The sequence below is a fragment of the Boleophthalmus pectinirostris genome, unplaced genomic scaffold (genome assembly GCF_026225935.1).
Source record: "Boleophthalmus pectinirostris isolate CB_2022bp ecotype Guang Dong unplaced genomic scaffold, ASM2622593v1 HiC_scaffold_14, whole genome shotgun sequence".
NCBI lineage: Eukaryota > Metazoa > Chordata > Actinopteri > Gobiiformes > Gobiidae > Boleophthalmus > Boleophthalmus pectinirostris.
This window is the reverse complement of record NW_026571047.1, coordinates 34,052,869-34,067,877: the sequence shown is the minus strand read 5'-3', so window position 1 is coordinate 34,067,877 and position 15,009 is coordinate 34,052,869. Positions and strand designations below refer to the sequence as shown.

General features: G+C 41.5%; 1 pseudogene; it reads right to left on the bottom strand.

Moving 5' to 3' along the window:
* Window positions 1-3,812: 3,812 nt before the first annotated feature.
* On the bottom strand, window positions 3,813-12,288 carry LOC110172800 (chromobox protein homolog 2-like; annotated as a pseudogene).
* Window positions 12,289-15,009: the final 2,721 nt, after the last annotated feature.

Genomic DNA, 15,009 nt, shown 5'->3' with positions numbered 1-15,009 from the left:
CAGCCCAGGACCGGTGTGCAGATGTCAGTAGACGCTTTACTGAGCGAAGCATCTGACCGGCTGCACCAGCACACACAGCTGCCCTCCCTGACCGACCCGGTCCAGAGAGTTCTGGGGAGGATCCGGAGAATAGCCTTCAGGATGGTCATCTTCCAGACCGCACCGAGACGAAGACCACAGCCTGTCCAGGCCTTACCTGGTCTTGAGATGTTCCAGGAGCAAGTCCATCGGCTCCCTCAGCCCTATAACCAGGAGGTTGTGGCACCTCTTCCCCCTCAGCCTACACAAGTGCCACTTTATCTTCAGCCTTCTGTGGCCCCTCAGGAGAAGGTGGTGCCCTCAGAGATCTTGGCTGAAACTCCAAAGCCCACTCCAGATGTGCCCAGAGTCCTTTCATCCAAAAAACTGGACCCCCCGCCCAAACTGTGGAGTGGCGATGACTGTAACGCGCTGGTATATGAGGTGGTGTTAAAGATCTTCAAGAAGGAATTTGACCCCCTCTCAGTGCATCTGTCCCGGGACCTCCTGGCACAGCTGGAGGACCAGATTTCAGAGTGGACCGTTGTGGTGAAGCCCAGCAGGTACAAAGACGTGGCCTCTGCTGTGTATAAAGACCTGTGCAAAGGGCAGCAGAAGGTTCACGTTCGACATGCAGCCCTCGCCCAGGGAGGCTTCAGCGCCAAGGTCCTCGACACCATCCGCCAGCGTCTGACCACCCCAGAGGGGCTCCTTCATGCGCTCAATGTGGCGCTCCCTCTGTAGGCGCTAACACCCTAACACCTGACCCAGTCCTGCGTCCTGACTCAGGCCGTCAGCTTGGAGCAGAGACACGGGGGGTAATCGACCTCCTGGTTCTCTGCTTCTGATGGACCGAGTGGAGCTCCTCAGCACTGAGCTGAACCAAAGCCTGATGAGGAGGAGCGGGCAGGAGCAGGACACACCTCAGGTCCACACCTCAGGTCCACACAGTCTATGCACCTGTCCAATTATTAGAAAACAAATAAACAAGGAAACAAAATTGTCTTTTGTCTTGTGTGATTTACAATCTAGAAGAATAATAAGTTTTTTTTATTTTGTGCCAACTTCAGTTGCATTTTTAATGTCTCTTTTAACCACTGACATGAGTTAATCTTGTTTTTATGTATGTGTTGTATGAATGTGCCAGACCACAAATGACCAAAATAAAAAATATACAAGTACATTTCTGTAAGAATACTGACCTCTGACCTATGGAAGATGTGAAATCATGGCTGTTTCCATGATATCGAATCTTAGGGAATAAACTTGCACAAAGTTTGGACAACGCCTCTGACAGGGGTTCACTTTGAGACACTCTACCCTTCCCCCACTTGATTAAAGCTCCCTGTCCTGGACCTGTCACCCAAATCAAGATGTACTGACCTGTGTTCAGATACTCCCTGTGTGCTCTAACACACAAAGACCCTTTCACGGATTAAAGATCTTTTTACAAACTAACTTTTCGATAAAGCTTCACCTATTGACAATTCAACTGACTGAAGTGAGTTCACCGACTATAATCAACAAAAAAGACACTCTGGGATTTTGATGGAACAATCTCTAAATCTCAAGCCAATGAACTTTCTCCAGAGAAAGAAAAGGAATGAAATTCAGTTCATTCAATTAACTATGACCAGTGTGTTTTAATACTGATTTGTAAATGTCATGTGAAAACTTTATCTGTGTAAAAGTGTTAATCATAGTGTGTAATATGAGAGCCGTGACATGACACTCCCCACACAAACTCACATTCCTCACATCATCCCACACACAACACACACCTCATTGGTCAGTCTGTCCCACCTAACTTAAGACTTAAGAGGAGAAAGACGGACCCCAGCCCAGTTCTGACCAGTAGTTTGTTCAGATCTCAGTTCAGATCTCAGTTCATCAGCAGAAGATCCTCTGGAACAGAGGAGAGCGTCCTTCAGCCTGAGGCCGACCGAACCTGAAGTCTTGTTTAGATCACGTGGCCTTCGTCCGTTTCATCGCGTTTGATTCTTCAGAACCGACGTCCTGAGAAACTCAAACCTTCATTGGACCTGTGAGGAGCACATGGTGACTGGACATGGCCACGCTCCCGGGTCGTACGTGCACTGTCACAGAACGACACTGTGCACGTACAGCTAGCTAAGCTAACGCTCACTACCTCCCCACACAAACGCGGTCAGCGCGGCTAATAAATGGACTTTTTAGTTTAATCCCCCCTTTATTTTACTTTTTACCCAACCTGAATACTTCACCAAAGCCATTAGCATTGCCCGGATAAATTTGTAATTGATCACCCCGAACATTAATAGAATGTTTGCTACTTTTCAGCACGAGCCCAAGCGGCTACGATTATTTTGAACAGAACCGGTTGCGCAACGAGACACTGAAGTGATCCTGAATTCTACTGATATTGATTTATTTGTTAAAGGTGCACCATATTTTTATAGGTTTTTTTGAGTTTATTAGTATTATTGATTGTTGATCAAATGATAAGCAGATGTTATTTTTGTGTGTATTGAATTATGATATTGAATAATTAATTTTCATTTCCTTCAGTAATGATTTATTACTCCAGCTAAGGCTAATTTAAGTTAATTTATTTCATTGCTAATTTCTGTTTTACTGACCCTGTTCTAGGTCAGACTTTTTCCCCACACTGGATCGTTCTAATGCACTTCAACAACACTACACTGGATGGTGAGCTACAGAACCTGCATGAATCACGGTCGGATAAAAACAGTTCACTGTGGGACTAATAAAGGCATATCTTATCTTATCTTATTATGATTCCATTGCACAAGAATATAAATCTCCTACTTGCACAAATGACACACAAACAAATAAATCAACTTTATTACATTCTTTACTTACATTTACTTTTAGGACGACTTACTCAGCCTACTTATTCGACTTAATCATATATCAGAGTTTAGTGTTGATTTGTCACATTTATCATTCATCTGTGTTTAAAATTAAAACACTTTATCTGCGCTGATTAAACGAGCGAGTGTAAAAATCTGTAGATGTGGACGTCATCTTTAGAGGAGCCAAAAATAATGAGGGCGGATTCAGATCTAATCGTTAGACCTTGAGATGTAAACAGCCAAACACCACAGAACATTTTATTTCTTTTTATAAATTAGAGTGTTTTGTTTAATGTTAAATTTTGACTCTGTGATAGTTGTGGGTTTGTCACTTGTGTGGAAAGTCTTAAATATTTCACTGCAAAACTGTAAAACTGTAAAAGTGTAAAACCACAAAATGACAAAACCGCAAACTCAACCTTAAAGTCACAAAAACAGGCCCATGTGATTTTAATAAACTATTTTAAATCATTAACACATAGACGAATGTTAAAGTACCAGGATGTAAACGGACTAAACCAGAACTAAACCAGAACTAAACTAGGACTAAACCAGGACTTAACCAAGTCTTAACCAGGCCTAAAGGAGGATTTAACTAGGTTTAAACCAGGACTAAAACAGGTCTAAACCAGGACTAAATCAGGTCTAAACCACTTCTAAACCAGGACTAAACCAGGTCTAAACGGGACTAAACCAGGACTAAACTGGGACTAAACCAGGACTAAAACAGGTCTAAACCAGGACTAAACCAGGTCTTAACCAGGACTAAACCAGGTCTAAACCAGGACTAAAAACCAGACTAAAACCAGGTCTAAACCAGGACTAAACCAGGTCTAAACCAGGACTAAACCAGGACTAAACCAGGTCTAAACCAGGACTAAACCGGGTCTAAACCAGGACTAAACCGGGTCTAAACCAGTACTAAACTCGGACTACAGATTTGGGTTTTGACTGTAGTTTATTGTGTATTTGAGGCACAGGCTGCAGCCAAAAACAGCACCAGGAACGATTCACAAAAACATATTTACATTTTACATTTTTCTGTATAAATAAAACAACACGTTATTATTACGATTACAGGATCAGGCCAGCAGGGGGCGCAAAGACTCGAGGAAATCAAAACAGGAAGTGTTTTAAAGAGACAAAGTGACGTTTCAGACATGAGTTTTTATGAAGAGACAGAAAAGCAGAAATGAAAAACAGAGGCACTGAAAATCTACATTCAGATAACGAGGATCTGAGTTTAGAAAACAAACAATTTACAAATTAAATTAAGGCAGAATTCGAGAAAAATTACTTGAAAATTAAAAATGTTTAAGGCGACAATTCAAGAAAAGCAGGAGGATTTTAAATGCCCTTGAAAAATGTGAAGAAGTAAAACAAACGAGAAAAAGGAAAAGACTAAGCAGGACTAAACCAGGTCTAAACCAGGTCTAAACCAAGTCTAAACCAGGTCTAAACCAGGACTAAACCAGGTCTAAACCAGGTCTAAACCAGGACTAAACCAGGTCTAAACCAGGTCTAAACCAGGTCTAAACCAGGTCTAAACCAGGTCTAAACCAGGTCTAAACCAGGTCTAAACCAGGACTAAACCAGGACTAAACCAGGACTAAACCAGGTCTAAACCAGGTCTAAACCAGGACTAAACCAGGTCTAAACCAGGTCTAAACCAGGAGTACCTCATGTTTTAGTCCTGGTTTAGTCCTAGTTTAAAGACAATTTGCTAAAAGCCAAAGACAAAACATTAAAATAAAATAAATAAAAGTGCTGAGGCCTGATCCTGACACACGAGATCCAAAAAACGAGGAGATTTGAAAAGATTTTGTGTTTTTTCCGAGACACTTTTGGAAACGCGCTTCAGGCCGTTATAAACACCCGTTCATATTTACAAAGATTTACACCAAAAAACAATAAAAACGTGTCGAAAAAAGCTACAATCACTTCTGCGGAGTCAGGTCCAACGGCGGCTGGTGTGAGCGGGGCCGCCGTCTGCCGCCACGAGCTCGCCGGTTCAACCCCCCGTCCGCCGCCGTGTCCTCGGGCAAGACACTTCGCCCGTCTCGCCTCGTTGGGACTTTAAAACATGTCCTTCTCGAGTTTATTTTTCGACTGTGGGTGATTTTATTGCTAAAGGAACGATGGCGTCGCCTCTCGCCGCAGATCCGACGCGTAACTCGGACTTGTGGTTGGAGTTTGAAGCCGTACTGCGGGACTTTTGGGCAAAGAAAACGTCCACCGGAAAGGTTACGCGGTGCTGCTTTAAAGAGGGGGTATCTGTGGTATTTTTGTCGTTTGGGAAAATGCCGTAATCGCCGAACGAGACCCCCTCCCCCCACCCTCGCTGCTAAGTCGCTCCCCCTTCAAAGCACCAGCACAACAACATCTCTTGCAGGCCGCATCAGGTTTGTGAACTCGTAGCGTACAGTTTTGTGTCGTGTTTTTGTGTATTTATGGAGAATTGTCGTGTGGGAGCGTGATGGCAGATGTAGGGTTGTGGGCGGAGCCTTGTACAGACTCGTACTGCAGCTAAACGTAAGGAGAGTTTGAGCCTGGGAGAGATCGCTAGATTAGTATGATTTATGTATGATTAGTGTGATTTTTTATTTATCCATTTTATTTTAATTTATTCTAAACTTTTTTATTTATTATTCTATTTCTATTCATTATATCTATTTATTTATTAATGTTAAGTTTTATTTAATTATTTTTATTTAAATTTTTTAGAGTATTTTATATGATTAGTGTATGATTTTTTTTTTTTATTACTGTATTATTTTTAATCAATTTTAATTTTATTTCTTTTATGTATTATTAGTATGATTATCATATTTTTCGGACAATAAGTCGCACTTTTTTTCATGGTTTGGTCCTGCGACTTATTTATTAAAATATAGAAGTCGCAATACCATATATTATAAACCAAGACTAAACCAGGTCTAAACCAGGACTAAACCAGGACTAAACCAGGACTTTTGGCTGATGTGACTTAAACTCCAGAGCGACTTAAAGTCTGGAAAATACGGTATTATGATTTCTGTAGATTTGAATAGGGCCTGGGAGAGATCACTAGATTACTCAAACATGCACAGAAGACTCTAAAACCTTCAGACATGATTTTGATGAGAGAACGTTAGAACGCCGTAGAAAGTTAAAAAAAAGAGAATACCCCGTCTTTAAAACTGTATTCAAAGTTCAAAACGTGTTGAACGTGCGGCAGAACGGCGACCCCGGGCTCGTCTGTGTGGAGCCATCTGGAATGTCTGAGTGTTTCCCGTTTTAGCGTCCGTTCAAATCCGGAAAAGTCTTAATGTTTTCCCGTTCGTGCTCCTTTAGCTGTTGAAGAAGCCCACGCTCGTCGGCGACTCCTTCACGGTGACGGTGATGAAATTGGCGGTGACGTCGGTGACAAACACGTGCTCCAACACGTTACGGGACGGCCTCCAGTTCGACTCCTCCGTGTCCGAGTCCGAGTCCACGTGCGCGCCAAGACTCGGCCTCCCCTCCACCGGAAACAGCATCTGCGCCTTCGCCACCACCGCGTTCGCCGCCGTCACGCCGGCGCCCCCCAGAGTCCCGCTGTGGTCCGAGTCGCTGGAGCTGTCGTCCTCCTCGTCCGACTCCCCCTCGCTCATCTCCGCCACGCTCCGGTTCGCCTCCGCCCTTCGCTCGCCGGAGGACAGCCGGTCTTTGGCGCTGGCGTTCCCCCCGCTCCGTAGGCGTTGCGCGTTTTCCTGCAGGTTGAGCGCTCGTAAACTCAGCGCCTGGTTCTGGCTCGGTTTGGCGCCGTTGTTCTGCTGTTTATGCGGCGGGCCTAAACTCCTCTGCAAGCTGCTCGCCGTCCCGAACGCCATTTTCAACGCCCCGCTCGACTCCGCCCTCTTCGCCTCCTTCGTCGTCTCTTTGCTTTTGCTTTGAGACGCAGCGTTCGTTTTGTGCGGGGACGAAGCGGCGGCGGCGGACAGCGAGAGGGCGCGACCTCCGGCGGACCCGGGCCACATGCTGCTGACCGAACCCGATTTGGAGGCTCCGCTCTGGGTGAAAGACGTGGCGGAGGTGTGGGCGTCCTCCCTGGAGCTGCGACTCATCCCGGTGTAGGTGAAGCTGGCGGGCTGAAGCGGCTTTTTCACATTCATGTCTCTGTGCGGGCGGGCGACGGCGGGGGGCGGGACGGAGGCCGGGGTGGGCGGTCGCGGCGTTTTGCTCTGGCGAAGCGCTTTGAGGTCGGGGGGAGGGGTTTGCGGCCGCGTTTCTTGGACTTGTGGTGACCGGACTCGGACTTGAGGAGGATTTGGGGGCGTTTTTGGGGGACGGGGAGAGTCCGATGAGACCTGGAGGATTTTTTGGGTCGGTGTTCGTCGTCTGAAGAAGAGCAGGAGGAAGAGAGGCCCGAAGAGGAAGAGGAGTGAGGGTCAGAGGGCACCGGGGTCACGGGAGGCTGCGAGAAAACAGAGAAAAAAAGAGAAAAGAGAAGGCAAGTCAGTGTTGTGTCTCATTCTCTGGTATTTTCATCACAAATCTCCACAAATATTAAATTTTTTTTCTAGAGACAACATAATACGCCGCACCTCAACATATATACAGTGCACCATCTACTGGAAAACGCCGGAAATGCAGGAAAAATAAAACTTTAACCAGGTTTATTACTAGAATTTATTTGAGTTCGGCGGGCTGGATTAAATGGTAAATGGCCGTAGTTTGCCCACCCCTGACATAGACCATGATCCTTTGCTCCATTTCAATGCAGACGACAAGAAGAAATAACAGTTCGAACACTTTAAAGTCCTAGTTCTTTGGATTAAGTCTTGTCAAAACATTTTAAGAGGAAAAAGTCACATATTCACAGTTTTTTTCACAGCCTCCACAAAATATCACAATAAATATCGTACCGTGAGCTGTATATTGTGAAAATATCGCACCGAAAGATTTGGATATTGTTGCATCTCTAATCGTGAGCCTCTCCACCATATCACGAACGTTCTGATAATATCACAATAAATATCGTTGTGTGAGGTTCATACTGTGACGATATCGTATCGTGAGACTTGGATATCGTTACACCCCTTCTAATAAGTTAAATAAAATATTCTCAAATAAGCAACAAATGTATGAAATATTATAAAAAATAAATAAATTCCTTGTAAACAATAAACAAAACAGCCTAACACAACAGGGACACAGGAGGATGGGAGGGCATCTGGGTTATTTCTCACCAGATTCTTTCGAGGTCGTCCTCTGGGTCTCTTTCCTTTCTTCTGCAGCAGCTCCTCTCGCTCCTGCTCCCTGAGATCAGACACAATCATGAGTTTTACTTGAATAAATACGACTTATTTTTTATTTCTGTAACAACCGAACTTAAGTCAAACCTTTTGTGAAACGCAGCTAAAAGTCTTGGGTCCAGAATGTTCTCCTCCGGCTCCCAACTGTTGTGTCTGAAAACAAAACCAAAATGACAAAAATCAAACGTATTTAACCAAATAATCGATTAGTATCTGATTTCTGATTCTTTTGACAGCTCTGGTGGCGCGATGGCATTCTGTGAGTGTCAGTGGGGCTGCTGGGGCAGATTGGCAGCCACACTTCCATCACTCTGTCCCAGGGCAGCTGTGGCTACAGTAGCAGTACTGATGTTTTGAGAGTCTGGTCTAACCTGTGAAACACTATGTAACTTTACTGTGAATGGTTCTATATTCACCAAATGGATTCCCGTGAGCTTTAAACTGTGTTAAAAAGCTGTTATCTCCTCAAAAAATGAAGAACCACTGTTCTATTGTTTGTTCTTCACATGTTTATTTATTTATTTAGTTTATTTATGAGACAGGGACAGTGCACAAAAGCCATTAACCTCAACAGGAGAGATGCTTTGTGTCAGGCTGTCGCACTAGAGCTCATTTCCACCTGTCACTGGGCTTATAGAACTCTACAGGAGGTTTACGTTTTGATATTCAAAAGGTCAATTCTACCACAGAACTCTGACGTGTCAACAGCTCAGAGTGAAGATACTGTAATAAATCCAGTGTTTTCAGTGTTGAATACAATAATTTAACAACAATTTAAACTTAAAACAGCACTAAATGTTCATACTTTTGACAAATAGTAAACACTTGTAGCTTGTTCTGAACATAGTATTATTGAAGATCATTTTAGCAGCAGAATTATACTTAAATAAACGGAAAATTATCTTTTAATAAGAAAAAAACTGGGATAATGTCAGTTTATAGTGTTTGGTAATAATAAAATTGTGAAACGAGGGTGTAATTAAGGAGAAATGTTCTGCACTCGGGCATTCGTGATGAACATGAGTCAGTACAGTCACGTTTTCTTTTGTTATGCTTTTGTCATTTTTAAGCAGCTTTTCTCTATTTTACCTAAACAAATGAGAATATGTGTCTCTCTTTACTGTTGGCAAGAATCAGACTGGTCAAAAATAGAGACACCTGGAACATTTCTTGTATAAAACTTGGACAAATCAGTGGTTTTATATAAATCCGATGGGAAAGGGGACACAGGCTCAAAACTGGGACTGTCCTGGGGAAACAGGGACGACTGGACACACTTATGTATAAGTGTGCAAAAATATCAAAATCTCGATACATCATATTGATTATTGTGATGATACAGTATCGATATCGTGGGCTGCTGTATCGATATATCGACAAGAGTATTTTTTTGGTATATTTTACAAAATTATTTTGTTACAGGTACAGTTTTTTTTTTGCTTTTTGGAGAAAGGAAACTCATGTCATTTCACATTTTCCCTGTTTTTATGATTAAAATGTTTGTGTTTCATATGAACTTTACACATGAAGTGGTTTAACAAAGACTTTTAGTGTCACAGCCATTATTATTTATTGAACCGTATCGAATTGATTTGGAATATATCGTATTGAATCGTATCGAACTGAAAGCTCATTGTATCAACGTATATATAGTATCAGCAACTTCTTAATGATACAAGCCCTACTATTTAGTATTAGTACTAGGGTTGGTATCATTAAGAAGTTGCTGATATGATACATACCTAAAAACAGTGAGCTTTTGATTCAATACGATATATTTCAAATCAATTTGATATGATTCAATAAAAGTCTTTGTTAAACCACTTCTTGTGCAAAGTTCATCTGAAACACAAACATTTTAATCGTCAAAACAGCGAACATGTCAAACGAGTTTCCTTCCACTAAACAAACAACAAAACTGTAGCTGTAACAAAATAATGTAGTAAAATAAAGCAAAAAAATCCTCTTGGTGATATATCGATACTGTATCATCACATTAAATGATACGATATAACGATATTTTTGCACATCCCTAATTAGTACTAGTATTAAATAATATTTATTTTGTATTCCATTTACGTAGTTACGTTTTCTAGGCATGTTTTATGTAGAGCCCGACCGATATATCGGTTGGCCGATATTATCGGCCGAATTGAGCACCTGGAAGCATATCGGCTATCGGCCGATATACTTGCTGATAGGGGCCGATATTTCACGTGGGCATGTTATACATCGTTATAAAGCTTAGACTCTCTACATTATGTTCATTTAATCCAATTTACAGACAGATAAATGTCCTAATATGTGGCTCCACATCAGTACTTATTTGCGGAGTCATTTGTCTGTGTGAGACTCACGTGCGTTTGTTTACACCTGCAGACACAGATCCAAACACTGGGATTATTTTCTTTTTTCGGACAATCGGTTTGAGTCTGGATTAAAAGGACATTTATTAGTGCAGATTTGTGATGTGGGAGGAGCCTGTGTGAGCGGTGAGTGTTGGAAATATGTCGACTTTGAAGCAAGTTGGTTATGGGTTAGCTGCTGTAGCTCCCGCACATAAATAGGCCGTTTTCTATTGGTCTATTGTAAAGTGACTATATTGGCCATATATTTGCTACTGGACCTGCACTGATATGTAAATGAGCTGTGAATAGACGTGTGAATGATGAAATTTGCGCATATAATTAATTACCGCGGCACGCAGCATTTACGGCTAAAGGCTAATAGCGATTGTTTATTTACTCGCTAGCAGTGATGGGTCGTTCGCGAACGAAGCGGCTCTTAGATCCGGCTCTTTGAAGCGAACGACGGGAGCCTGATCCTTATTGGGAGCCGTGTTTTCTCTTTCTCTCACTTTTTTCTATTCATGCCGCGTGCAGACTCGTGGTAGTTTGACAGCGGCAGCGGCTAAAAACGAAACTTTCAAAACTCTGCGTGTGCATAGTGTAAAAAAAACTTGCAAAAATATATTCAGCATAAAATAAATAAACCAGGACTAATCTTGGGGTCGAGAGAGGGAGAGAGATAGAGACCGAGTCCCGACACTCAGTCCTGGTTAAATTCTGGTTTAGTTCTGTTTTGCACATAGTTTAGATCTGTTTTAGTCCTGGTTTAGTGCTTTTTCAGTGCTGGTTCAGTTCTGGTTTAGTCCTGCTTTAGACCTGCTTTAGTCCTATGACATTTCATGTAAAGAGGCAGAAGAACAATAAATGTTTCCTAAATAAACCCAGTTTAAAATCCACAAGAGCCAAACCTAAGTTTTTTTTAAATAATTCAAGATTTACAGTGAATTTTTACATCACTAAATATATCGGTGATTATATCGGCTATCGGCAGCTCCAACTAGCGTTACATCGGTATCATATCGGCCACAACAAAATCCATATCGGTCGGGCTCCAGTTTTATGCATTACTGTCCAAATAAACATTCATGTTCATTCATACATGACACTAAACACACGTTAGAAAACTGTATTAAATCAATTAATAAATAACCAATGAAACAGAATTAACTTTAGCTCCAATATTATCATTTTTAATAAGTATTTAGCAGAAAAATGTCCCTTTTTCAAGTCTAAGGAGTGTTACGAATAAAAAGTGGCGTGCACGTGTGATTTACGCGATGCTCGTGATGGTGGGAGCTGTATGGATGTGCACGGTGTGATGGTGGGGAGCTGTATGGATGTGCACGGTGTGATGTGCTGCAGCATCAAACATATGGAAATCATTTTAATTTATTTTCAACATTTAAACATATATTTACAACTGCGCGTGTCTTTTGAATAAACTGGTGTGATTAGTGAAAGAGAAGAGCTGTAAAAGCAGAAGAACCGGAGGAAAACGCGCTCAGTTCGGTTTGTTTTGTTTTGTTTGTTTTGATGCTCCGAGGCTAATGCTAAAGGCTAAGGCTAATGCTACATCCAGAGCTAGCACTCACTTGGACGACCATCCTCTCCATTTGACCAGATACTCGAACTTCCCCTGCGGACAGAGAGCAGAGCGTTAGCCGGGCGGGGTGTGGAGGTCCCGGGGGGGTGAGAGCGGCTCGTGTTTGCGGCCTCGGCTCGTACCTTTCTCGGTCGTTTGCTCAGGATGCACTCGGCGTCAAAAACCTGCCCCACCGTGACGCCCTCCATTTCTGCAACGCGTTTCTCATGGACCCGCCCGGACACCGTACAGCCCCCCCCCCCCTGCGTGTTCTGGGTCAAAGGGAGAAATTAATAAATTAAAGTGCGCACATTTTCTAAATAACAAAAACTGGGACTCTCGGTTTGTGCGGGTTAATAATAAAACAATTTTGAATCGAGCGAAATGAAGGAAAATAGTTTTGCACTCGGCCCATTCCTGATGAGCACGTGACTCAGTACAGACACATTTTCTTTGTATTTTGGTCATTTTTAAGCAGCTTTTTCTGTATTTTACCCAAACAAGTGACAGTTTATGCCTCTCTTTACTGTTGGCAGGGATCAGATTCGTCAAAAATAGGGACAAATGGGATGTCCAACCTTTTTCCTCCGGTGAGCTCCTTTAAAAACCAAAACTGCTGAAGATCTGCTCAGTTTAAGCTGAAAAAACTGTAGATGATTACCAGAAAAAGGGCAAGACTTTGGGTCTCAATGCCTATGAAACATAAACCAATGTGCGTTTATTAGTGCAAAAAGTTGGGCTTCAGATTATAAATTTACAATAGTAATAGGCATGTAATTAACTACATTTTTGTTCTTCCAAAAAAAAAGTATTTCCCTCTTTTCACTATATTTATTTATTGAATTTGCTATTATATACTATTAATAATAATAATAATAATTAATTATTATTATTATTATTATTTTATTTTATTTTTTTATTTTTTCCCACTGGAGATAATGGAGGAGGGTAATGGAGAATAAAAAATTGTCACATTATATTACTACTAATTGTTTTTCTCTGAGACATCTGCTTTATGTGCACACAAAAAAAGATATTCATCAGCACAATGGTGTAATTTTGAAATGCTTTGGAGAGCTACTGTGAAGGGGGTGGTGGGGGGTGGAGACCCCTGTTCTATAGGCCAATATTATTTAATACAGACTGGGGCTGCTCAAATGAATATCGTTCAACTGCAGATTTTCTTTTTCAGTATAACACCCGCTTAGGTCTGGACAATAACAGAAATGATCAGGCTCCATATTTGGAAATTTACCCCTTCAGGACGGGTCTACGAGACCTACGAGGCTGCTGTGAATTTTGACACAGAGGAGCAGTTCTGGATTTTATACCAGTGATCTGTGAACTGTGAAGCCCCTTTACTGCACAGAAAAATAAAAAAACTAATACTAGCTCTGGGCTAGCAACAAGGCAAACAGACATTTAAAATATTATAATCTTATTATAATCTTAGTGTAAAGATTGTAGATTAATAAATAGTTCTTCTCAGAGCTGCAGCTGTGGAGAATCCTGAGTGATGTCACGTTCAGTTCAATTCAAGTTTATTTATATAGCACAAAAGCAGAAGAACCAGTTACATATAAACAGAAAACATGTGAAAACTACGATAAAAACACCAAGATAAACCTGAACAGCTTGTACTAAACGCCAGGGAGAAGGTCTGAGCTTTCACTTTAGTTTTAAACTGTGTTCCAGATAAATGGACTGAAGCTTTAATTAAAACAGTCTTTAAAAGAATATTTGATAAATCAATTAAGAGTTTTTAATAAAATCAATTAAGAGGCTATTTAATAAAAATAATAAACATCAATTTAATGATAAAGTATTCATTTTAGTCATTATTATTATTATTATTATTATTATTATTATTATTATTATTATTATTATTGTTGTTGTTGTTGTTGTAGAGTTTGACAGTGTCTTTTTTACAGGAGCCACTGGTTTCAGTGGTGTTTTTGACACAGAAGAAATGAGTTGTCAAAATGAAGTGGGCAAAACCAGTTTATTATGTTAAAATCTGATACATGATGATGATGATGATGATGATAATTGACACCCCAAAAAACAAAACACAAACATAATCAGTGACTTTACAACTGCAGCCCCAATAATGATTCACCAAACAATAAAACATGATTTAGTGAAATATCAACAAAATCAAACAAGACACAGATGATCACTCATCACTGTGGTCACCAGGTTCATCATTCTCACTTTCCTGGGTTTACCAGGATTCCCTTCTGGTTTTCATATTTGGCAGCACCAGGGTGTTTTGTGTCATTTATTGCAGTGACAAAATTAAATACTTTCTTTTCTTTGCCTCCTGGAGTTGATTTAGAACCATCTTCAGCCATCTTTCTCATAGTGGTCACCACATCTTTATTGTAGAACCATGGCTCATCAGCACCCAAACTGAACTCCTTATGAAGCCTCTGAGTGGACAGGACTGGAGTGTCCTTCAGTATTTCTAAAATGGACTCAACCACATTGACCTCTCTTTGTTTTCTAGCCACTGTGTTAGTTTGTCCAGACTGAACGGCGAGTTCTTTCTCTCATTACAGATGTTTTTCAGAGCGCTCTCTGCTATTTTCCCCTCTCGAATGGAAGGACATTTCTCTGCCATCTGCTTCTGGAGCTCTGCAGTGTAATACTGGCACAGTTTGTAGAACTTGTGCATCTGAGAATTAATCACTAGAAACTTCCCCACTGCACTGACAGACAGACAATCATTACATCTCATCTGAACTCTTGACAGCTCCTCCAGTGTCCTCAGCTTCTTTCACTAATCCAGCACTGATTTCTCGGACTATCTGAGCTGTGTTCTGGTTCAGAAATGTTATTGGCTTTAACCAGACCTTCACTGGAGCTGCATTCTCATCATTCACCTCCACCTCCTCCTCACCTCCTCCTCCTCCTCCTGCAGTTGTGTT